Source organism: Microtus pennsylvanicus, chromosome X (genome assembly GCF_037038515.1).
Source record: "Microtus pennsylvanicus isolate mMicPen1 chromosome X, mMicPen1.hap1, whole genome shotgun sequence".
NCBI classification, from domain to species: Eukaryota; Metazoa; Chordata; class Mammalia; order Rodentia; family Cricetidae; genus Microtus; species Microtus pennsylvanicus.
Genome location: NC_134601.1, coordinates 29,149,557 through 29,173,495, shown reverse-complemented (window position 1 = coordinate 29,173,495; position 23,939 = coordinate 29,149,557). Strand labels below are relative to the sequence as shown.

The window sequence follows — 23,939 nt, the reverse complement described above, 5'->3', positions numbered from 1 at the left end:
ACAGACACTTCTTTCTGATGGCTGTCCACGTAAAAAGTATTGCTACTGTGTTTGATATTCTGTCCTCTAGGATATGGAGTCACAGACTTCTTAATTCCATACCATGTTCTCTTGCTACTCCCGTAAATACCAGTGTGTTACATGGCATGTCAAATACGCATCAATTCCTTCATATATATTTATCCAGATATTCACATACTGGCCTCTTTTGTGAGCACCATGTTCCTGCACTGTGAAGACTAGCACGGGTTTTTGTATATCGTGTTAGATAGGTAAAATGTCAGTAAGCAGAAGAAATCAGTAATCAGAGCAATTCAATGTATTATTGGTGCTTTAAAGATCATAAAGTTGATAGGAAATAGTTGTGATGGGGATTGTGGTAAGTGATGTTACCCCCAAAGGTTTCAGAAGTTAGCATGTGATCTGAGCCCTGAATGACAAAAATAAGCAAGGCCGTGCACAAACCAAGTTGTGGGCGTGCTTGCTTCCATGGAGAACAGTGGATCTAAGAGCAGAGGACAAGGCCAGTTGCCAGAACCTTGAAGACAGCGTGGACACTGCTTGGGGATAGTATAGAAAGGAATATGTGTGTCGTTTTCAGCTGTGTATGACATTTGGATTATATAATCAGTGTGGAAGGTGAGTTATGGAATTGTCGTGATTTGTTTCCTTTTGGTGGAAGGTGACTTGGCACTGCACAGAGAAAGGCCTGGGGAGGGCGAGATGAGGGAGTGTGGAGACAGTGGAGATGTTTCAGAAGACAGGGGAGGGATGGAAGTGGATTGACAGAGGGATGAAGCCATGCTGCAGTGATCAGCGGGAGAGCTGCCCTGTGCAGCCTTGTCTGGGAGAGGGCAGATAGCACCTGTATGCGCTGTGCATTTTCCTTGTGGAGACGTTGCTCTAACATCTCTGTATTTGTCTGACCATATGGAGACACAGTGCTTCCATTTACTGACATCAGTTATTCCACATGTATTGACACAGGATAGTTTGAATACCCAAACTAGTTGTTGTAAAACTTAGCACTTTAACAACGTGTCAGCTGATGAATAATTTTCAGATGTAAACTTTTCTAAGTAAAACTAACTGTAGCAGAATATCCAAAAGAATAAGAATCTAACATTTGTCTAATGAAAAGCAAACCTAACGTTTAAAGTATTTTTGAAAGTGGTTGTTCTACAGCATGTATTGCTCTTGGCCGTTTTACAGATGAAGCAAGTGAGTAGGCTTTAGGCAGAGTCAAAGTGAAATCAGTCTCTAGGTGCTGCAGCTACTGCTTGTCCCTATTCTTTCTCCAGAAGAAGACTGCCTTTAGAAATGCTTATTTTTGACAGGTGGGCGTGGAGCACACATTTATTCCCAGGACTCACGAAGACAGAGATGTAGGGTTAAGCCAGCCCCTTAGGGGGCGGGCTTGCCTCGGGCGAATGTTTACTTATAAATTGGGCTCCTAGGAGCCAAGCACATCCCTTCTGCTTCCTGTTTCTCTGTGGGAACCATGGTACTGTAAGTCTATTTCTACATTAAAGCTGTATATATTTTTTTACAATCTGCCTGCATTCATTTTACGTCGGAACACAGAGACAGTATAAAGTCTGAGTTCAAGGCCAGCCTGTAATTCCAATTGCATACATCAACATTACTCTGCCACACACGCAGAAACTTCTGACTGGTATTTAAAGCAGATATTATAACTAAAGGCCCCTAAAATCAATAGGTGAGCATTCTAATGCTCTCATTTCACAGATTGGGGAGCAGGAATCAGAGCACAGGGTCTCACTCTGTTTTCTCCTCACAGAAATGCCCAGCGTGTGTTTGGAAAATGGGTCCAGCACATCCAGGCTCAGGGAACCAAAGTTTCTGGGCCCAGGAAGGTTCCACATCTCTCTGACTCTAGAACAGTGGTTCTCAGCCTGTGACTTGTGACCTCTTCAGCAAACGTCTATCCCCAAAACTATTTCCATCATGATTCTGAACTGTAACAATATTACAGCGATGATGAAGCAACAGAAATAATTTTCTGGTTGGGATCACCACACATGAGGGACTGTATTAAGATTCACGTCACAGCATAGGAAGGCTGAGAACCACTGCTGTACAGACATCCAAACACAGAATCCGAGTTCTCAGATATGTCTGGGATCCCTTCATCATTGTCCCCATACTCCTAGGGAGGCACACCCCCACATCAGGACACACACACTCACATCTCTGTGCAAGGGGAACCCTGTTCTTCTTTCCCTGTCATTTCTATTTCCACACACTATGCTATATTTCCAAATTAGCTTTTTTTTATATCTTCATCACTCATCTTAAGGATGTGTCTGATCCTTTGACCAACCTTTTTCCTGTTTTGTGATTCTTCTGCAGGGTCTGGGTCATTGTTCTGCACACACAACCACAGACAGTACAACAGCAGCCTCCAGTCCCTTGTTGCTGACCTTTGAGGATGCTGGGCATCTAAGGTAGGTTTGCTGGCAGGAGACTTTCTCTCAGGAACATGATGTCCTTGCCAGAGGCTGGACTCGAGGATGCTGCAGCAGTTAGATCTGCCCAGCATCTGATGGCCCTGTCCCAAGCTCTTCACAAATGTGGTGGGAGCACATTTGGGGATTTTTACAAGTGGTCCCTAGACACTGCTATGGCTCCCCTGGCTGTGCAGGACATTCTCAGCTATATTCTTGATTTCTCTGGTAGCTGAAAAATGAGAATGCTATACCATGAAAAGAAGCCATTGGTGAATTTAAAAAGCCACAGTATGGGGACTGGCGACATAGCTCACGTGGCAGAATGATTGTCCAGAATGGAAATTGCTCTGTGTTCTTTGACCCTCTGGGCATGTTCACCTTCACCTGTAATACCAGCACTCAAGGCGTAGAGGGAGGAGAAAAGAGACGTGAGAGTCATTACTGTTGATGTGAATATGGCTCCCAGCACCCATGGCAGATAGCTCACAACTGCCTTTAACTCCAGCTCCATCAGGACTCAATGCCTCTGCCAATCATGTGCATACCACAGAGAGACAGACAGACAGACAGACAGTCAGACAGACAGACATAATTAAAAGTAAAACTAAAATTTAAACAAGAAAAAAAGAAGAATCAGCTCCAGGTCATTGAACCAAGGGGAAAACACATTGAAATATAAAATATATGAACATTAAAATGGCTAATGGACTTTAACAGTCTAAAGTCTTCCTGGTGAGATGGCTCAGTGGTTAAGAGTGCATTCTATTCTTTGCTGAGGACGCAAGGTCTGTTTCCAGCATCCATTTCCAACATCTGTGATGGACCGTACCACAGCTCCAGGAAGATATGACCTCTCCTGACCTTTGTAGGCACCTGCATTAATGTGTACATACACACACAAATATACACAACATAATTATTATTAAGTTATGCACATTCTTTGCCTTAAAATTATTTACAAATTAAAATAATTGCTGTGAAACATTAAAGAAAAATGCTCAAATGCCAGGCAATAATGAGAACAGTTGTCATCAGCGTTATGTGGCAAATGTGTGCACTTCCAGCTATTTGAACACTGGGGTTACAGGATCATTGGTGCTCTGAAGCTCCAGAACAACCTGAATAGCATAGAGAGGCCCTGCCTCAAAATGAAAACCAAACAAAAACCGGAAATATCTCAGAAAATGCTAGATTTCTTAGAAAAACAATCTTAGAGTACATGGTTTTTCAAGAGATATGGATCATTATAAAACAAATTTTTGCAGGGAAATCAATGATAAAATTACTTATTTCTTGGAAATTCAACCATATACATGTAGAAAATGGAATGAAAATGTTACAGGGCCGAGAAGAAAACAGTAGCATTAAGAATGTGTTTACATTAAAATGAATACTTGAACTTGGGCAATGTGCTAAGCTTGGAAAACCGGAAGAACTCTGAAGGCTGAGGGAGGAAAGGAGCTGGGCTGGGCTGCTCTGAGACTCTGCACTAAACACACAAAGTAGATAGCAGGACTAATATCATTCCATTCACTGTGGGAAAGTTTCAGCTTATTTCTGTCTTGGGAAACCATCCTCTCTCCACCGGATGCAAGGCAGAGCCCTGTGTGCCCCTGGCAGACACATTAAAGATTACCATCTCCTAAATGGGGAAGTGACTTCTTCACCACCACATACAGCAAGGCGCACAGAAAATGGCAGCTGGGACTCTACTCTGATTGCTCACTCTCAGGAGATTTCTCTGCAGACAGCCCTGTGTCTTAGGGGTAGGAATCAGCCCAGCGACAGACACAGATTTCCTTATGGTACTACATGTGCTTTCCTGTGGTGTTTCAAATTTCGTATCCAGGAAGCAAAGTACTTTAAAGTGTAAACTGAGAAAATACTTGTGCTCGGGTAGTAAAAGCAGGGTTGGGGAGACAGCTAAATCAGTAAAGTGCTGGCCTTCTGGGCATGAGGCCCTGAGTTCCATCCCCAGAGAGCATCATCAAGAAAATGAAGTTAAACTACAGCAGGAAAAGTAGTAGGTGTGTCGGGACATGCTTGTGTGTGAAGGTGGAGGCAAGCCCATCCCTGCAGTGTACTGCCCAGCCAACCCACAATGCCTTGCGTGTTCCAGGCTAGTTGGAAACCTTGTCTAAGAAAAACTTCTAGGGGATGGCACCTGAGGTACAACACCGGAGGCTGTCTTCTGTCCCCTGACCGCACGCGCGCGCACACACACAATTGCACACGCACTCACAGGCATGCACGAACCCACAATCGCATATTGGATAAAGGATTATACACCTTCCATACTTCAGAAGAAGTCATTTTGTTCAGTTACTGGAGCATTAAAGGCTAATGTATGCTATGGGCATGCCTCTGTGTGTGTGTGTGTGTGTGTGTGTGTGTGTGTGTGTGTGTGTGTCTGTGTGTGTGGGTATTTGCACACAGAGCTCCACCATCTCTATCTAATGAGGCTGCTTTATGTTAGCCTTAGACTGTGATTGGTCTCCAATCTCAGGTTTACATTTAATATACCTAAGATGTCAAGTTTTATGTGCCAGGAAATTATAATGAGGTGAAAAAACACTGCCTTTTCTTCAGAGGTGAGGTCCCTTCAAGTCCAGGTCACAGCCAATGTTCCCTCCCACCCAAACAGACTCCACTGGGCCCAAGACTCTCACTGATGTAGTTCCCACTATGGCCAGGAGGTGGCATTCAAACTACATGCCTACATTTATTTTCTTTAAAGGGCTGATGTTTTATGGAATAGCAATGCGTTTTTAGTGTGTTTGGAAAGCTGGCACACATATAGAGCAGTTCCATTTATGGATTGCAGCAACTGTAGTGCTCCACAACTCACTTCATCCTCCCTGAGTGTAAAGTGGGCAGTGCACACGGGATACAGAGTGGTGCTCTGTAGAGAATATGAATGTGGTGGTCACCTTGAATCCCCTGACAATGGGATGGATGGATTTCCTAGACTTTCCCTCTCCTCTCCAGGAGGCTGTGGTACAGCCCCCAGATCGCTGCCTGCCAGGCAAGTTGTATCCTGGTCAGTCACTGCCATTGTGTTGTACCATGCCTGCTGGGGACGTCCAAGAGCAACCTGGTGTTTGTGGTGTGGTTGCCAAGTACGCTTCCATGGTGTTTGTGGTGTGTTTGACAAGTACTTTTCTATGAATATGCTCTGCATATGGTTTAGATGTAATAAGTATTCACCCTTACGATGTAGAACAAGCTTGGGGCCCCTTCTCTGTTGCAGGAAGATCTCCAAAGTACTTCCTTTACCTCCCCATCATTTTAGAGCCACTAACTAGATATTGAAAGAGAAATTATCCCCTGAGCCCTACAAGAAGAGAGAACACAGAAGAAAAGAGGCAGGAACCCCAAGTCCCTTGACAGCCACAGGACATTGTCTGAGCTACTGTTCTATTGCTCGGAAGAGGCACTGTGCTGAAGGGAATTTACAGAACAAAGCATTAAATTGGGAGCTTGCTATCATTGTCAGAGGGTTAGTCCAGTACCATCACTGTGGGCAGCATGGCAGCAGGCAGCCTGGCAAGGCACTGAAGCAGTAACTGAGAGTTTACATCCTGATCACAGGAAAGAGGCAGAGGGCATTTGAGACATCAGAACACACACCCAGTGACACGCCTCATCCAAAAAGGCCACACATCCTAATCTTTCTTAAACCATTCACCATTGAAACATTAACCATAGGAGCTTATGGGGACCATCCTCATTCAAACTACCACCGTCCTATAAGGGATTTCCTCTGCCCCATCAGCAGCTGCAGAGGGAGAATTGGGGCTGGTTGAATACTCAAAACTGCATAGACTAGAATCCGTTCCAAGATGTCAATCATTAATACAAGAGACTACTGTGTGACATTTGGGGAGAGCAGGAGGCCATTCAAGTTACTTGTCTGAAATAATGTGCTCTTCAGAAGACAGTATTCCCCTTTTGGCCCTCTTTATGGATACACCTGCGTATACTGAAACTGTAAAGACCTTGAGCACACAGGAATTTATGAAACGCATCTGTCGTGGTCACTGTTCTATCACAGTGAAGAGACACCATGAGCAAGGCCACTCTTATCAAAGAAAGCATTCATGTGCCTTGCTTATAGTTTCTGAGGTTGGTCTGTTACCATCACGGCAGGGAGCATGGTGTCACTCAGGCAGACATGGTGTTGGAGAAGTAGCTGAGAGTTCTATTACCTGATGCACAGGGAGAGAGAGGCTGACACTGGGTCTGGCATGGGATTTTGAAATTCAAAGCCCACCCCCAGCTGCACACTTCCTCCAATGATGCCACATCTACTCCAACAAAAACACCACACCACCTAAGCCTTCTCAAAGAGTACCCCTCCCTGGAGACTAAGCATTCAGATACATGAGCCTATGGGGGCCTTTCTTATTCAAACCTCCACACCACCTCCAGACTCCAAGAGATTTGAGCTCTCTGTTTGCCAGGCATATATCGCTGGGAGGGTCTACGCTGTAACTAAGAGAACATTAGGAGACAAAAGCTTCCCTTTTATCCCACATTGATGCCCCCCCACTTTTATACAAAGACGATGTGGAAAATTTCTCTCTTTTTTAGCTTAATATGACCTTCTCCCCACTTTGTGCTCTTATAGGGGTAACACAAAGACAACTTGACCAATAAGGTTTCCCTTCCAATAATGCAGTTGCTTCTAAGATACAGTCTGAGCCATTATACCAGGATATCAGCTGTGCACATAGCCAGAGTTTTGTGGAACTCATCAATTTCTCAGACATGCACAGACAGGTGTTCTTCAGGTGCTTAGCTGACTTGGGGCAAATGAAAACATCGTGCAACTTACTAAAATGGATAACTCAGAGATTTGTATTGTCACGCTGCTTGAAGAAGCAGGCCCACTGGTGAAAGAAAGTGTCCTTGAGTCATTCCTTGTGAGTGGGCACAAATATCCACAGGGGAATTTCCTTTTGTAAGAAGCAGCTATAGAATGAAATGGTAGAGCATGCAAACAGGGTACCAACATAATACATTCCTAAAGCAGGGAATGAAGTAAGTGAATGAAGTAAGTCCAAGGCCATCTATATTGACTCACAGAAACTCCAAGAAACAGAAGCAGCGAGCATGAGGTAGGCATGGGTCTGCACCAGGTCTTCAATGTGTATATTATCTCTTTCAGTATTTTAGAAGAACTTTTATTTGTATTTTTATGGGGCTGTTGAGTGTGTGAACAGGTGGGTCTCTGATTCTTGGGTCTGCTTGTGGGCTCTTTTACTCCTGTTCATTTGCCTCATCCAATTTCTATTTGATAATTGTGATTTAAAGTCTTATTCTAATTTATTTTGTTGTGCTTTGCTGTTATCTCTTAGAAGCCTATTACTATCTACTGAGAGACAGAAACAGAATGGATCCTGATAGAAGGGAAGGTGAAGCAGAACTGGGAGGAGTAGAGTGAAGGGAAATTATAATCAGGATAGATTATGGGGAAAATCTATTATGGATAAAATTGGAAGGAAGATTCCCAGAATGAAAGTTAACACAAAAGGGTCATGGCTCACAGAGATACACTGACTCATATTTTGTTACTTCTAGGTCATTTGTTTATCAGCACTTATCCACCAACATCTCAAACCTTGACCACAATCAGCACTGAGATGTTATTGCTTCTTCAATTGCCCTCATTTACCTTTTGATTCCATCCCTCCATCCCTCTCTTTTGCTTTTGTCTTCATTTAATTTAGGTAGCTCTCAGTCTACCACACTAGCTCACCTGTTTGCCATTACTCCTTGTCTTTATCTAGAAGTTATATATTAAAGCCCTGTTTTAATATCATTCTTTGTAGTATTCCAATAATTGTTGAGGTTAAGCAATGTCTTATGCGGACTCAGTCTTCTATAGTCTGGCATCTTCTCAGGTACTATTTATTAATTTTTTCCAGTTGAAGAGTGGGAGGAGTGAGAATATGAGCAAAGAGGTCAAGACCATGATGGGGACACCCACTGAAACAGCTTACTTGAGCTGAAGGGAGCTCCTCAACTCTGGCCAGACAGGGAAGGAACCAGCATGGGACCAAGCTGGACCCTCTGAATGTGGGTGACAGTTTATGGCTGGGGCAGACTGCAGGGCCACTGGCAGTGACACCAGGATTTATCCCTACTGCAGGTGTTGACTTTTTGGGAACCATTGTCTTTGGATGGATACCTTGCTCAGCCTGGATATAGTGGGGAGGGCCTTGCTCCTTCCTCTGGGCAATGTGCCTTACCCTCTCTGAGGAGTGGATGAAGGTGGGGGGGAGGGTAAGTGGAGGGAATGGGCAGAGGAGAGGGAATAGAAACTTGGATTGGTATGTAAATGAAAAAGATAGTTTGTTTTCTTGTAAAATATACTCACATTTTTCACTCATCTGAACATACATACAATATTTATTTAATGATTTTGTATATTGAGATATATACTAGATGATGTGTGAAAAGGAGGACATATTTCAGAAAACCTCTCATTTTTGAAACTTACAAAGTGTGCAGTGAGATACATAAACATGCAGAAAGTGACAGAACCTTAGGGTTTTATGAACCAATAGCTACCGCACATTTAGTTATTGCCATAAATGGAGTGATGGACAGTATTGGCAAAATTAAGAAACAAAATGACCATCCTGACCAAGATTATAAAAACTGCCTTTCAAGCCCGGAAACTAAGGCGTGTTTTAAAAGAGAAAGGAGGTATGCTAGAGAAGGATTAAGGAAGCTACTCATACTCTCAGATATGACCGCATATCAGCAACATATAATTATTTATTCCGCATGATACTGGCATGTTGAACCACCTGCAAAGTAAAGTTGAAGTCAAATTGATGGGACTGAGTAATTCAAAGTATCATTCATTGTTAGCTTACCTTGCTTCAAAGAGAATAAGGTTTGTTGTTATTATTGTTGTTGTTATTATTTTTATTGTTATTATTTTTCCTTTGATTGAAAATAGATTGTTTTCTCATGCAACAAATGTCCCCAGAATAATATCAAAGCACTTAACTCAACCTGGAATCCAATATGCTTAAAGGACCGGATGCAGACCCTTGCAGAGACTCTGAATGTTGTCTCGGTCTCACTGAATTGACATAGCCTTTGATGAAGCTGCTAACAGGTGTGGGGATGTAGCTCAGAGGTAGAGCACATGTTTCGCATATATGAGGCCCCGGGTTCGAGCCCCGGAATCTCCAAAACAATACTTTTAACCTTGGATTTTCTTTTTTCAGGATGTTTCTATGCAAGGTTTCCCAGACTTAAAATTCCCGTGATGAGGTCATATATGCATAGCTAATTATTGGATGAAATTGCCCATTTGTCACCGTGAGAGCAATGTTCATTTTTGTGACGACATTTCCATAGACACCGCCATGGTCTGGTGAGTAGAACGTGGGCATGCTTCCAGGGATGTTTTGTTCACAGATCGAACAACAAAGGAAAGCTCTGCTTCGTAGAGGGACAGTTTCTCAGATGATGGGTATGCTTTCTTGGGTGAAAACAAGGGTGAAGACTTCTTGCTCTGAGAGGAAGAAAGGGAGGGCTGGGTGGAGCCATTCCTGGTTACTAAGGGGGAGGCAGCATTGTGGTTGTCATAGAAACCGGGGTCATTATGGCGACCATTTTCAAATGGCGACCGACAATGTCCTGAAAGCAGCATTCAGTTCCTGGTGTTTGGACTGAGTTGAGCTTATGGATTCACGGAGGTGAGCACCAGATTCTTCCTGAAATTTGGGAGGCAGATGAAGGGATTCCAGACCCAAGTAGGACCACTCGTACCTCGGGGTTTGCAGCCTGTGTATCTCCGGAAGGAGAGAGACTTGGGACCATTGTGCCTCCTCCTGTGCAGTTGTGTGCCAGGCTGTGCTGGAGCCATTGTCCAGGAGGGGAGTTGTGGGAGAGTGAGCAGGAGGGAGATGAGACCAAATGAGCACTCTGTGATCCCGACTTCCTACTTGTGCATGAGATTGTTCGCCCATAGGATCGGTGAGATTTAAGAGGGAAGGGAGAAAGCAGGGCCGTCTTCTTTCCAAGTTGCAGTCAGTCAGATCTCTGGGCAAACAGAAAAGAAAGCAATTGTTTTCTATTTGAACAGTTTTAATATTATTCGAATGAGTTAATATTCAGCAATTTATTCCCAGCCTTATTTACCACTGGATGACCAGCGAGCACCTTCCTCTCCACTACCCTCTTCTTCCCCGGCCCCGTCTGCACAGGTCCTTGTCTGTGAAAAGGCCATGAGATTGCTCACCCATAGGATCGGTGAGATTTAAGAGGGAAAGCCTAAATACTAATCCATAACTACCCTACATGTCTCAGATGATTGCTAAAATACGCACTTGGTTAAGGATTTTCTTTTTAGTAATCTGCGGTTTTGTTTGGATTTGAGACAGCATTTCACTGTGTCCTACCCTGGCTCAGAACTCTCAGTGATTCTCCTGCCTTGGCTGCCTCGTGAAGGGGTTGCAGGTGCGGGACACTTTGTGCTTGGCACCAGTCTGGCATTTTAATTTCGATTTCCGTGGGCCTGCCCTGCCAGGTGGCCCTGATCTCTCCTCAGAATCCCTGCGACGCTGCGTATGGCCTTAATGTCTCTAATGAATCTCTATAAAGGAGGCGATCCTATCAATGCCCCCTTGAAAAGGACACCCGAATTATTTCACGGGTCTCAATGACTACTTTCTGACTGACATTTGAGGTTTTGTGTATGTTTCATAGAAATGTTTTATCATATGTATGTATTTCTAACTTTTCTCCTAGCCTCAGACTTTTCATCTCAATTCTCATTCATGTCTTTGGAAGAGCAGGAGATTTTAAACTGTAAAATCCCACCTTCTCTAGTTCTTCAATTACGGTTTTTATTCGGTGTCTTGTCTGCGAAATCTTTGCCTGGCACCCAGTGACAGGGATTTTCTTCTTGTGTCCTGTTTGTCATTTATAGGCTGATTTTTATATTTTTACATCTGTAATCTATTTTGAATGGTCTTCACATATGATATGATGTAGGTCCTAGTTTATATTTGTGGGTTTGTATATATACTTGCCTCAGCATTGCTTCCTGAAAGGCCATCTTTCTGTATCAAATTGCCTTGTTTATTTGTGAAAAATCAGTTCTCCAATAATCCAGTCATGGTATATATTCCAGTAATCCCAGTTCCTGGGAGGCTGCAGCAGGAGTATGGTCAGTTCTTCTCAGCACACACTACATGCACTACACACAAGCTTGATGCCAGCATCAGATACAGGAAAAATGTTGACTCGATATAGGCAGTGGTCTGTAAATGTGTGGATGTGAGCGTGGACTGTTGGTTTTGGACTTTTTCTTGCCAACTTTGATTCAATAGCATGCTGGTCCAATAAATGTAGGTTCAAACAGAGGTCTCCTATCAGGCAATGCTGTTCTCTAACATTTGTCTGTTCTAAGGTTTTTCCACAAGCTATGTATTTAGTCTACAATGTTTAGCGTTATTCATTTAATTTTTAAAAAGAATAAGTGTTATTTTATTGTTAGTGCATCGATTTTGTAGCTCAGTTTTAAATCAACAGACATCTTACTAATAATGAATTGTTTCAGTCGTGAACATAGTTGTCCTTCATTAAGACAGGTTGTCTCCAATTCAGCAATGTTTGGAAATCTCTCAGCCTATCAGCACTATGGATCTATGTGTCAGGATTATGCACAAATATTTGTAATTTTGATTCATCTATAACTGGTATTATTTTTTAAACACAATTCCTACGTATTGTTTTTTCTGTGAACAAATTATTAAATCTTCTGTAAACTGTCAGGAAACAAGTGTCAATGAAACTTACAGAGATATTTTTTTTGCAAGCATGGATTATTTCATGATGAAAACTTTATTTGATGTGTAAAGCAGTTTGTCCCTATTTTCTTATCGGCATTGACAGGTTATTATCGTCAGTCTAAAACAAATCAGAGAAATGTCCAAGAGACAAGTCCATGACCATCGTCACAGGAATCTCATTCAAACCACATGTTAGTAGCTCTCACCATCCCATGTGTGGTCAGAGAGGAATCTGTTGTAACGTGGTTGTACCCCTTGAGCTCTCAGTAAACACCAGGGAGCTAGGAGAGTGAGAATGAGAGGTGTGTGTGTGTGTGTGTACAGGAATTCCTTGGCAGAGGCTGGTGTGCAAAGACTGGTTGATTGACTCTTAGACCTGCAGTGATATGGAGATGGTGGAAGTCGCAGTCCCAGGGCCTAATTGCAATTTCCTTCGTGTTCTCTTGAGCCCATGAGTAGCCACTCATTGGGCCCCCTGTGTTGGACTTACCTAACACCTTGTCAGTAACAGATGACGTTGGACCTCAAATTGAAAATATCAGAATATGTCTCCTTAAGAAAGCTTTAAGTTTCTACCAGTCAAAGGACTGTGTGTCATCACATAGCAGCTAGTGCCTGTAGCTGAGGTTTCTCTGCTTTACCATAATAGTCTACTTAATATTATCACCAATGTACTAAAGAGAGTCTATAGTTTCTTCATTCTGTTATTATAGAAACTTCATGAATCTGTTTCCACATTGTAACATGCAATTTGTACTAACATAAACCTGTCTCACTCCTGTTTACTCACAGATATTTGACTCCAGAATGAACTCTCTTCTTCCTTCGAGGTGAGAGCTGTGTGTTTACATTGACATTTGTTAGTGTGTGTTATGTATATGCTCATGCTTGTGCAAATATGTCCCTGGATATATATGTGTGAAAGTTAGTTAATCACTTACTGCTGTGATAGGTTATGTGTTATAATTCTCCTGGTCCTCTTCAATGATGACCTGGTGTGTAGTATACTGCTTACATATCTCCATAGTTCTTTACTCATGTGCTGACTTATATCAGTATGGCTCAACACCCATTTTCCCAAACTGTTTTCCTCTCTATTGCCGTTCTCTATTTCCATGCTCCATTTGTCCCAATATTGGCCAGAGGAATCCATTTAAGATGGCATCAATGTTCATCTGGTGCCTCTGGAGAATTTCCTGGGTCTAAGCATTGTACTATCTGAGCCCCTGTGTGGAAAGGAAGTAATGAGGCCCATCTCAAAGAATAATTTTCAGGGCCTGAATTGAGAGAAAACAAAACCTGTGTATTTATGTGGTTTGCAGATTTCCCTTGCCCCCTTTGTGCTGCCCATGGTAGTCTGTGGCATGAAAGTAGGGGTCTGAGTGCACACAGAGAGGGGGAGTTCTTGCCACAGGAATGGGAAATGCACAAGCTCACATTCCCAGTATGTGTCTGCAGTCACAGTTATCACTGTGTGTGCCCAGGGTGGTGAGATGACCTGGGAGGAGGAAAAACATCATTGTGTACCTTCTAGTGATGTCGTCTGCACAGACAAGGCACCATCATTGCATCCCCTGGGATTTATGTGCTTCCTCATCCTGGTTTCCTCTATTTCATGAGTTTTCTTTTCCCTTATTCTACCTTCTAGTGTAAACATAAAGGGTAATCTCTGCAACCCAGAAGCAGGAGTTCATGGGGAAGAACCCAGTTTGCTGTGATGTCCGCCAGACAGAACGGAACGTTGGGACAAAAGTGTGAGTTAGATCCCTTCCCCCATTCCTATCCATTCAATATGATAAATACTTCATCTTCTGTTCATTAGCAATCCTGACGTTAAACATGATCCCGTGTGCATAAATGCCTTCTCATCTCATCTGGATGGAAGGACCAAAGCATTTGGAGTAAGTATGTTACAGCAGCTATCCCAGATGTCCCTGATAAGTGCTAGAGAGTGGAACTCAAATATCGTGATTGCCTACGAGTCTAACCCTATTAGATGTTACTGCAATTATAGTTCCTTCACAATCACCCATTGTAAGAACAGAATCTGCAATACATTTACTCTACATCTATAGAGGGCCACATCACATCATATCACTTATAATTTTTGCTTCAAACATCACACAGAACTGAGAGATATTAAAAGGAAAAGGAAACGTATATATATTTAATCATATTCTGCATTGATATTCTTCTTCTTTCTTCCAGATATTTCTGTTTCCTCTAAGATTTGTTTGTTTTAGAAACTTCCTTTAACCCTTTTTAGCAGCATGTCTCATATTGATAAACAATTACGTTTACTTTTGATGATGGTTTTTTATCCCCAAGATAATCCAGCAGAATAATTTATGTAGACATAGAGATTCAGGTTTGATAATTGCTTTTATTCAGCACTATGATAAATAGTGTGCTTTATCCATTGGAGTCATGCCTCATTATAATTACGTGGCTCTCTTTTTGTCTACCAGAAACAGAATTCCTTCAACGTGATCTCAAGGTTTTTTCTTTGTTTTTCTTTTCTGAAGTTTGACTATGTCAATCATTTCATGTATCTTGGGTTCATACGCTTCCTGGTTTAATCAACATTGTTTTAGAAATAGATTTGTTCCTTTGTGCTTTCTTCTACAAGTTGTTGCATCTTCTGTTTTCATGGCCCACATATTTCACTGCCCTCTCTTTTCCATCCTCTTTTAAGCTCCTGTTCATCTCCTCATGGTCTATTTTTATTCTCTTTTATTCTAGTTTTATGACCTGCAAGCATGACCACACACAGCCACACTCACAAACGAATTCAACTCTAGATTCGATATCTGAGAGAAAACTTGGGTCTTTTATCCTTACTGAGTCTGCTTTGTTTTACAGACCTTCTGGAAAACTTGGCTCTTCTCTTACATTTATGGATGCATAGAGGTTACCATTCTTGGAATATTTTTCTCTTTTCTGCTTAGCCAGGGTTTCTATTGCTGTGAAAGAGGCCTTTCAGTGCATCAGTGCCTAGATACATATGTGCCTCCCAAAACCAGTTTGTGATGATTGCTTCTCTCCTTCCACCTCATGGGTCTTGGGAATTGAACTCAGCAGGCAGGCATAAGTATATGTACCTTTCTTTTACCAATTGAACTACCTGCAAATTGCAACATTTTAATCCATACATGTATTTGTGTACAAATTTAACAGTCTCATGTGGAGTTAGTGTTGGCAAATGTTCCATATTCATCTGGAGAGTGGGTAGGTTGTCTTCCATCAAGTTTCAGAAGTTCATAGAGCTACAGGAAAAATAGCTTTCATAAATCTTTTCAATGTATTATTTCCCATATGATTATTCTTGCATCGAAAACAGTGTGTTCCAATCTACTATTGTTCCTGAGCTTTTCCTTATCCATTGCATTACTCAGATCTCACTAAAGCAGTGGTTCTCAGTCTTCCCGTTGCTGTGACCTTTTAATGCGGTTTGTCATATTGTGGTGACCTATGACTACAAAGTTATTTAATTGCTACTCATAACTGTAATTTGGCTATTTTTATGGACCACAATGTAAATATCTATGTTTACTTATGGTCTTATCTGATCCCTGTGAAAGGGGTCAAACTCAAAGATTGAGAACCACTGATCTAAAGGAATATAATTGGTAGACTGTGGTCCAGCTATTCCAACAATGGCCCTGTCTGGCAGAAAAGCCATAAATGGTAGTTGTTCAGTCAACAAGACTGGATGTCTCAGCAGTCCCAGTTTGGCACTGGAGATCTAGAGGATTCTTAGGGACCGGCTACTGGTCTTCAGTCACTATTGGAGTCCCAAAAATGTAGGTTCTAACTCAGCAAAGGGATGCCTCAGAAGCAGGGTAGATGACGTTGCTGATAAGAATGAGAGCAAGCAAAAGCAAAAGCTTTCCTCTTCCACGTCCTTTGATGTGGTCTTCCAACAGAGATGATGCCCAGATTAGGGTGAATATTCTCACCTCAAATGATCCAATCAAGAAAATCTCTCACAGGAGGGCCCAGATACTTGAGTTTTAGTTGATTTCAGATGTAGTGATATTGACAACCAAGATTAGGCATCACATTCCTCAAAAAAAAAATGCCACATTATTGGTATATTTCTTGAAAAAGTAACATTTTGCCACTAAAGTTGAGCCCATAGAATTATTGTGGGTTTCAAAAATATCTCTTAATTGCATATTCCTTTAAGCATTTCTCAAAGATCAGAATTTTTATCTCAGGTTACCTTTTATTTGTAATTGGCTACTATTTTTTGTTCATTTCTAAGTGTTCAGTGTAACATTTAAGGGGTATGTGCTTAAAAGTCAATAGTTGAAGATTTTATCTTAACAGGCAACCTGAAGAGTATTTTTCTTTGCTTGATGAATTCAAATACATTCACATTTATAATGAAATCAATACTCTTGGTCACTTAGAATCATCTCTATTCTATTACATGAAAACCCATAGGTAGCACTTACCTTAATGATGTCTGTGAGATGTTCTGTCTGCTAGGTACAAGGATTCCTTAATCTGGTGCATGGTTTTCAAACTTGTATTTCCCCATCAGGGCATTGTCTTCATTTATCAACCATTACTTGGAAGAGCATACAGCTGACACTTGATGGACGTCTTAACAACAAGCTTCTCAACTTATAAAAAGAGGTTTGTTATATCTAAGAAGTTTGGTTTTTATTGTTTTTAATGAGCTATACATTTAACTCCATTTCCCTACCTCCCTGCTCTCCTGTGACCCCCACACTCCCAGTTTTCTCAGGAGTTCTTGTCTTTTTCTCCTTCCTATGTAGATCCAGAATGTCTCTCTTAGGATCCTCTTTCTTGTCTCGGTTGTCTGGGGTTGTGGAAAGTAGGCTGGTTTTTCTTTGCTTTATGTCTAAAAGTCACTCATGAGAGAGTACATATTACATTTGTTTTTCTGGGTCTGGGTAAGAAGTTTGTTTTGAATCCATGTTCCTGAGCTTGAAGGTATTTAGGTTGTTCCTCTGCCTCTTCCTCACCACCTTCACGTCCTCCATTGCACCGTTTATCACAGCTAGTTCTGCTGCTCTTTCTCTCCCATTTCTCCACCACACATTTTGCTCACCATAATGGCCCCCTTGAAGTACCGGGTAGACCTGTGAATGTCATCCCGCCAGCCCAGGCTTTGACAATGCAGGCTGGCCTGTGGGTGTGTGGCACCCGCCTGAACAGAATGGTGTCAGGCAGCCTGGGGATATCTTCCCGGCACCCAGACTGCAATGTTTTAAAAATTGTGTATATTGTAAGCATTGCTGCTCAGATGGAAAGGGATCCTGGCAGTCAGGAGCCAAGGAATACCACAAAGTCACCTTAATCTTACAAGCTCACAGCCCTGCTTCAGGGAAAGTTTGCCCCAAAGTAACAGCTCTGCACTGGTAGGGGAGGGTTTCCCCAGCCAGGTTGTTACTGCTCTGCTCAGATCCTCAGAAGAGTAACAACTCTGCTCAGATCCTCAGAAGAGTAACAACTCTGCTCTGCTAGGAGAAGCTTTTCCAGTTCTGCTCCCTTCTCTGCTTGTCTACAGTTGAAGTCATTGCTTCTCTGTTCTTCTTAGGCAAAGAAGGTCTTACCCAAGCCTCATTCAAGACATTCACTGGGAGGGAAGAATCCAGGAGTTGGCTGCCCATGCAAGAGTGGGAAAAGCAGCTCCCAACTGAAAAGGTACAGGTTGGTTTCGTGCTCAATGATCAGCTGGTTTTCCTGCGCAGGGATTGGTTGGTTTATGCTGAGATATTGGTTAGTTGGTTTTGCCGAATTGGTAAGTGGAAGAGTGTGTTTCTGTGGCTTTGGTTTCATGGGCAAAGTGTGTTTATTTCAGTGGCCTTTTTTAAACGTTGGGCTCTGGTTTCAGGGCCAGTGAATTGATTCTAGTCTCAGGGTCAGTGTATGTTTCTTTTGCTCTGGTTTCAGGATCAGGGTGTGCTGCTGTGGACAGAAACGGTTGTTGTTCCCTTAGAAAGAGATATGCAGTCCATTGTGGGCCAGCAAGTGAGTGCTGAGAACCCAGCCCAGGTCTTCTGTAAGAGCAGCAAGTCCTCTTAAACATGGAGCCATCTCTGAAGTCCAAGTCATCAAATATTAAACGTAATTAATATTTTTCTACTTTGCCCCATAATAAAAATAGACATCTTCTTATACTCAGGTAGGTCCAAGTTTCATTATTATTTACCAATCCATAAAGTTTCATTTCTGTGTTACATAGATTCTCAATTCCAATCACTGCCCTAACCTGTCTTCAGGAAAATACAACAATCTGCCATTATAGACAAATTAATATATATGCTGGAATGTATTAGAATAGAACCAGAGTTTAGAAGCATCTGGCCTTCATTCATCTTGAATATATGTTTAAATTTATCTATTTTGTTTTCCATGATAATTCTTCATTCTTAGTATTAAATGGTGTAGCAATGTATAGCTACACAGAAAATTTTATAATTTATATTGATTTTGTATGTATATATGTTTGTCTACATATAGGTATGACGAACACATGCATGCCTGGTGCCCATGGAAGCCAAGAGAGGGCCTTGGATCCCTTGGCACTGGAGTTACAGTTGGGAGCTGCCATGCTGGTTTTGGGAAATGAGTCATTTACCTGTTGACTGTTGTTTAGGTTGTTTTCAATTTCAATGTCTTGTATATAAAGCTGGTGTGAACTGAAATAAGTAAGTCATTAAAAGAAAATATGCCCTCTTTCTCCAGGCTATATGTTTGGGGTTGTGATAGCCATATGACAATTAACATATGAAGAAATTGAGAAATACTTTTCCAAGTCTCTGTCCTGTTTTCCATGGCCACCAGCAGTGGGTATGGGAGAGTCATCCTCCACAACCTGCCAGGTCTTTGTATGACAAGTCTTTATTTCTGAGTATTTTGTGGGGTGTCGAGAGTCCCCTCAGAGTCACCTGTCTCTCTTCCCCGAGTGTTATGGATGTTGCGGCTGTATGTTTCTCTTAGTGGGGTATCTACTCACACTTCTGGCCAAGTTTTATTTGCTGAATTGTCTATTTTCTTAGTTTCTCTTTTTGAGGTATTCTGTATTCTCGAAACAAGAAGACTGTCATCTGATACATAATTTCCAAAATTCATTTTCCCAGGTAAGAAAAATATGTTTCTAACATATATATGGAAGATTGGATATTTTCTCACGTTATGGAGTTCTTAACAATCCAGTTGTTCATTTAATGAAAGGGGGTTTGTTATATCTAAGAAGTTTGTCTGTAATTCATTTGTTTTCTGCTACAGGATTCATGTTTAGGTTGTATTTTTTTTAAAAAAATATTTATTTATTTATTATGTATACAATATTCTGTCTGTGTGTATGTCTGAAGGCCAGAAGAGGTCACCAGACCTCTTTACAGATGGTTGTGAGCCACCATGTGGTTGCCGGGAATTGAAATCAGGACCTTTGGATGAGCAGGCAACGCTCTTAACCACTGAGCCATCTCTCCAGGCCCTAGGTTGTATTCTTGATCAATTATCTTTTAGGTTTCTTTTCACTATTTACTGATTGTCTGCTTGTATGTCTGTGTGTACCGTATTCACGTTTGAGTGCTGATGACCACAGAGACCAGAAAAGACTTCAGCTCCCCTGGATCTTGAGGCATCTGTGGGCCACCATACGGGTGCTGAAAACTGAAGTCAGGTCCTCTGCAACAGTCAATGGCACTCTTAACCTCAGAGATGTCTCTAGTCCTGTGTAGATCATTTGTTTGTTTTGGGTTGACTTTTGTATCCTGACATAACCAACTTGTCTATATTTATATTTGTGCATGGGGATGTCTGCTTGTCCCAAAATAAGACAGAAAACAGGGCATTGAAGGGGATATGAGAGGGAATACATAGGTTCTCATCCTGCGATCATTTTTACATTTTTAGGACATTCAAGAAGCCTCAACCCAACTGATAGAGCCAAAATTATCTGCAGATATGATGCAACTATTCCTAAAGACGTCTCAAGGTAAGTTTAATAATAAATCAAATACACTAGGGTCTGAAGATGGGGTTCATTCTTTTATATTACTGGATGTCTTCCAGAGGATCCAGAGTTGATACCCAGCACCTACCCGATGGTTCACACTGTCTGTAACTCCAGATTCGAGACATCTCCAACTCGGGTGCCCTCTGTGAGCAGTAGGTACTCACTCATGTGGTGCACAGACTTCCCTGTGGAAAAACATTAAACAAATAAAAATAAATTAATTAATTGTGCTTCCTTAGGACAAGAATACTTGTAGAATCACATATTAACCTTAAATTTAATTTACTAAAAGAAATTTTAAAAGCTATAAGAACATTTCAAAAGATTATTTTTTTATTTTTGACTACTTAATAACGTATTGTATATTTTTCCTAATGGGAAAACAGAACCCATTTAAAGACTCAAAGTATTCTTACATGTAAATTTAAAACAATGTAACTTTGAGAGCCATAAAAATCTTCACATTTCTCACTCTCCTGCCCTCCTCACACACCCTTTGTACTGACACCTAATCTCATGTCTCTCTCTAGTCCTCACTCAGGCCGTCATGCATGAGCCATGCTTATTCTATGTGAGATTCTGTACAAAGGATTAATAAGCTCACAACCTTTGCTTCATCCTGGCTTTTCTGGAAATTCTTTTCTGCAGCCTAATCATAGATCCAGCTTTACCAGGATCAAGGTCATCAAAGGGATGGGGTGATCCTCAGGCTCCTGGTCACGATGCTGGGCTGTACCTCTCTGCCATTACAGGTAGTCCCAGAAAAACTCGATGAAGAGCATATGCCTGCTTCACTGAAGTGTCTTTGCGTCTTTGCTAAAGGTGTCCCCTACACATGTGTGACTCTTCTGTCTCCTTCATATTCTTTTCTGTCTTTTTGTCATTACCAATCAGGCACACTGTCTACATTTCTCTAGGTTTATAAGGAGTCTGGAAGTCATGTGTTCATCCTCCAAGATTGTTCCTTTTGAAGGTGTTTTCCAGCTCGGGCTTTTTATATTCACTGTGAGTTTCAGGATAAGTCCATTAGTTTATGAAAAGTCTGTTAGAGTTCTGTTGGTATTGCACTGGATCTATAGGACTGTATGAGGAGAACAGACACCTGTATCTTCCATTGCATGAAGGTGATTGCAGAGTGAATTCTAATTGGTCTTAGTAATAAAATCTGGAGTCAGATATTAGAGGGTTGAATCTATAAGATCAGAACAGCAAAGCAGCCAGCTTCCAGTTCTTTCCTCTATGAAATTCTCAGACCGAATGGAGCATCCTGTCTCTACAAGACCTCAGACTGAATGCCTGGATCTCAAGCCTCGCCCCATCTTATATTCGTCTCTTCAACAAACCCTGGGACGAAAAGTGTGAGCTACCACTGCCTGACTCTTTTTGTTTTAGACTGGATCAATCTAGTGTAACCCAGGGTGGCCTTGAACTCGCAGAGATCGATTTGCCTGTACCTCCTGAGTGTTGAGAAAGGTGAGTGTCAACCCTGCCTATACTCTATGGCTAACTAGTGACTATCAGCACACACTGATCCTCAGGCAAGCTTTATTGTCAGGGAAGAAACAAAATATCACCACAGTCGACGAATCTATACATTTTTACTCTCAGCAATAATTTGTCCCATTCAATGTCTAGGCACTACAGAGAAGCGAGCAGAGTTTTCCTAATTATTTCACATTTCCTGATGCTATCTCCAGTGACAGGCATTTTAAATTACAGCTTCCACACATTTCACTGTGGTCAACTGTCTGTGGGTAGATTTTAACAGAAGCTCTCTTTTAGGTTGAAATGTCAGGTTTCTTTCTCTATGATGAAAATATATCCTTGATAATATATATTTGCTTGTGTTTCTATTTCAGTATTTTGAAGTTGCAAGTGAATTATGAGAAAAGAAACAAATGCCCAACACCCAGTTTGGGGGAATTTTTCTAAGGCAGCCACAGGTCAAATGTTTGCCCAAATGGAATCTTTGGAATCATAGAGATAGTCCTTCACCTCCCAGCCAGCTCCATCAGGGAGGTGCTGAGATCATGGGTGTAGAGAAAGAAGGGGATACATGTGAAGAGTTAGGTATGTATGTGTAACTCCAGAAAGGTTTGTATTATGAAGAATACTTAGGTAATTATTTTCAAAATATCTAACATTATTTTTTCCAACACAAAAAGGACAAGGTTAGTACTCGTGTTTTTCCCCTCTTGTTTTCCCATCAGAAATGCAGATTTTAGCAGTGTTGCTGTGGACTGTGTACAGAGAGGGTGTTTTATGGATGGTTCTTGCCATATGGATTATTACCATGATGCCTGCTAAGGGTTGCTCTGATACCTACTTCCCTGTGCAGTTACTAGTCTACAAGCATTGCTTGTCTCTGAGTAAAGTTTCCCTTTTTTCTTTTGTTTATTAATGGATTTACTCATGCGCTTGTGTCTACTCAGAAACACCTGTATTTTAAAGGAGTATTCCTTTGTGATCATTATATATTTTGATGGTTAAATTATCCCATAACGTGCCCGTGGGAGGACACACATTCAAGTGGACCTGCTCATCATGTGTTATCTGCTTAAAATTCTGGATTATCTGACCAACCCCAGAAGACAGTAATCACCAAATGCTATTTGTCAGTGACACTTTGTCTCCTCTGTCTGTCAATGTCAGGTCTCTTCTATGAGAAGAACAACAGGAAGGCAGAGAGAACACGCAGAAGGTTGACAAGAAGCTGACATGAGCCCTTGTTTTCAGTATGTGAGAGTCGTAAGTGCCAATGGTGTGTGTGAATATTTGTGTGTGTGTGTGTGTGTGTATGTGTGTGATGTGTACATGGGTGTGTATAGGAAGGATCTGTGAGATGAACAAAGAAGAGGAAGATGTCACTGCACATCTTTGACTTGACTGGATGCAGACAGACTACTCCATCCCTATATTCAGTACAGTAGAGTGCATGAGCGTTCTCATCTGCCTTCCTCCCCTCTCCATGAGCTTTCTCTCCCCTTACTCTGCCTTCTAGTAGAACAGGGGAGAAAACTGTGAACTCTCCATGAAGTACCAGCTCCTGGAGAAGAACCAAGTGTGGTGTGGTCTTGTCAGTTTGTTACCTGAGCAAGAGTGACAAGATCATGTGGGACTCACCAGGTGAGTCATTTCCTTTTCTCTTCCCATCCGTGTGACCTGCAGCTGATCTGTGATGCCTTGTAGGAACACATCCTGTTGAGCAGGTAGCAGCAAAGAGCAGCACACTATGGAACAATGGCAGTCATAGACTCCCCAGATGACTGAACCCTGCACAGGTCTCTTTAAATATCCAGGACTGAAATGGAAGTCATCCCTATCAGACCATTTCCCCAAATGGGCCATGCATTACTGCATCAAATTTGGAGGGAGTGCTTATTAAAATGGTAGAAATCTGGGTCCACAACAGACACTGAATCATGCTTATTAAAATTTTAGATATCTGGGTCCACAAAAGATACTGAATCAAACCCTGGGAATGGGGTGTGGCATAGCCACTTCTTTCTGATAGCTGTCCCTGTTAACAAGTACTGCCAGTGGGTTTGATATTCTGTATTCCAGGATATGGAGTCACAGCTGCGTAATTCCATACCATGTCCTCTTGCTACTCCCGTAAATACCAGTGTGGTACATAGCATGTCA

The 23,939-nt window shown here is 41.8% G+C and overlaps 2 long non-coding RNA genes and 1 other non-coding gene across 4 annotated transcripts in view; all 3 read left to right on the top strand.

Annotated features, from left to right (window-relative positions):
• Positions 1–22,530, top strand: part of LOC142840223 (uncharacterized) — a 38,254-nt gene extending 15,724 nt beyond the window's left edge. For both annotated transcript variants that reach the window (XR_012908915.1, XR_012908914.1), the window contains 4 exons: positions 18,221–18,394; positions 19,016–19,152; positions 20,192–20,273; positions 22,154–22,530. This is a non-coding gene — a long non-coding RNA (uncharacterized LOC142840223). The remainder of the gene's footprint in view (positions 1–18,220; positions 18,395–19,015; positions 19,153–20,191; positions 20,274–22,153) is intronic.
• Positions 9,611–9,682, top strand: Trnaa-cgc (transfer RNA alanine (anticodon CGC)). Its single transcript has one exon. It is a non-coding gene; the product is annotated as a tRNA-Ala (tRNA).
• LOC142840234 (uncharacterized) lies at positions 10,137–14,045 on the top strand. Its single transcript, XR_012908927.1, has 3 exons — positions 10,137–10,192; positions 13,085–13,122; positions 13,941–14,045. It is a non-coding gene; the product is annotated as an uncharacterized LOC142840234 (long non-coding RNA).
• Positions 22,531–23,939: the final 1,409 nt, after the last annotated feature.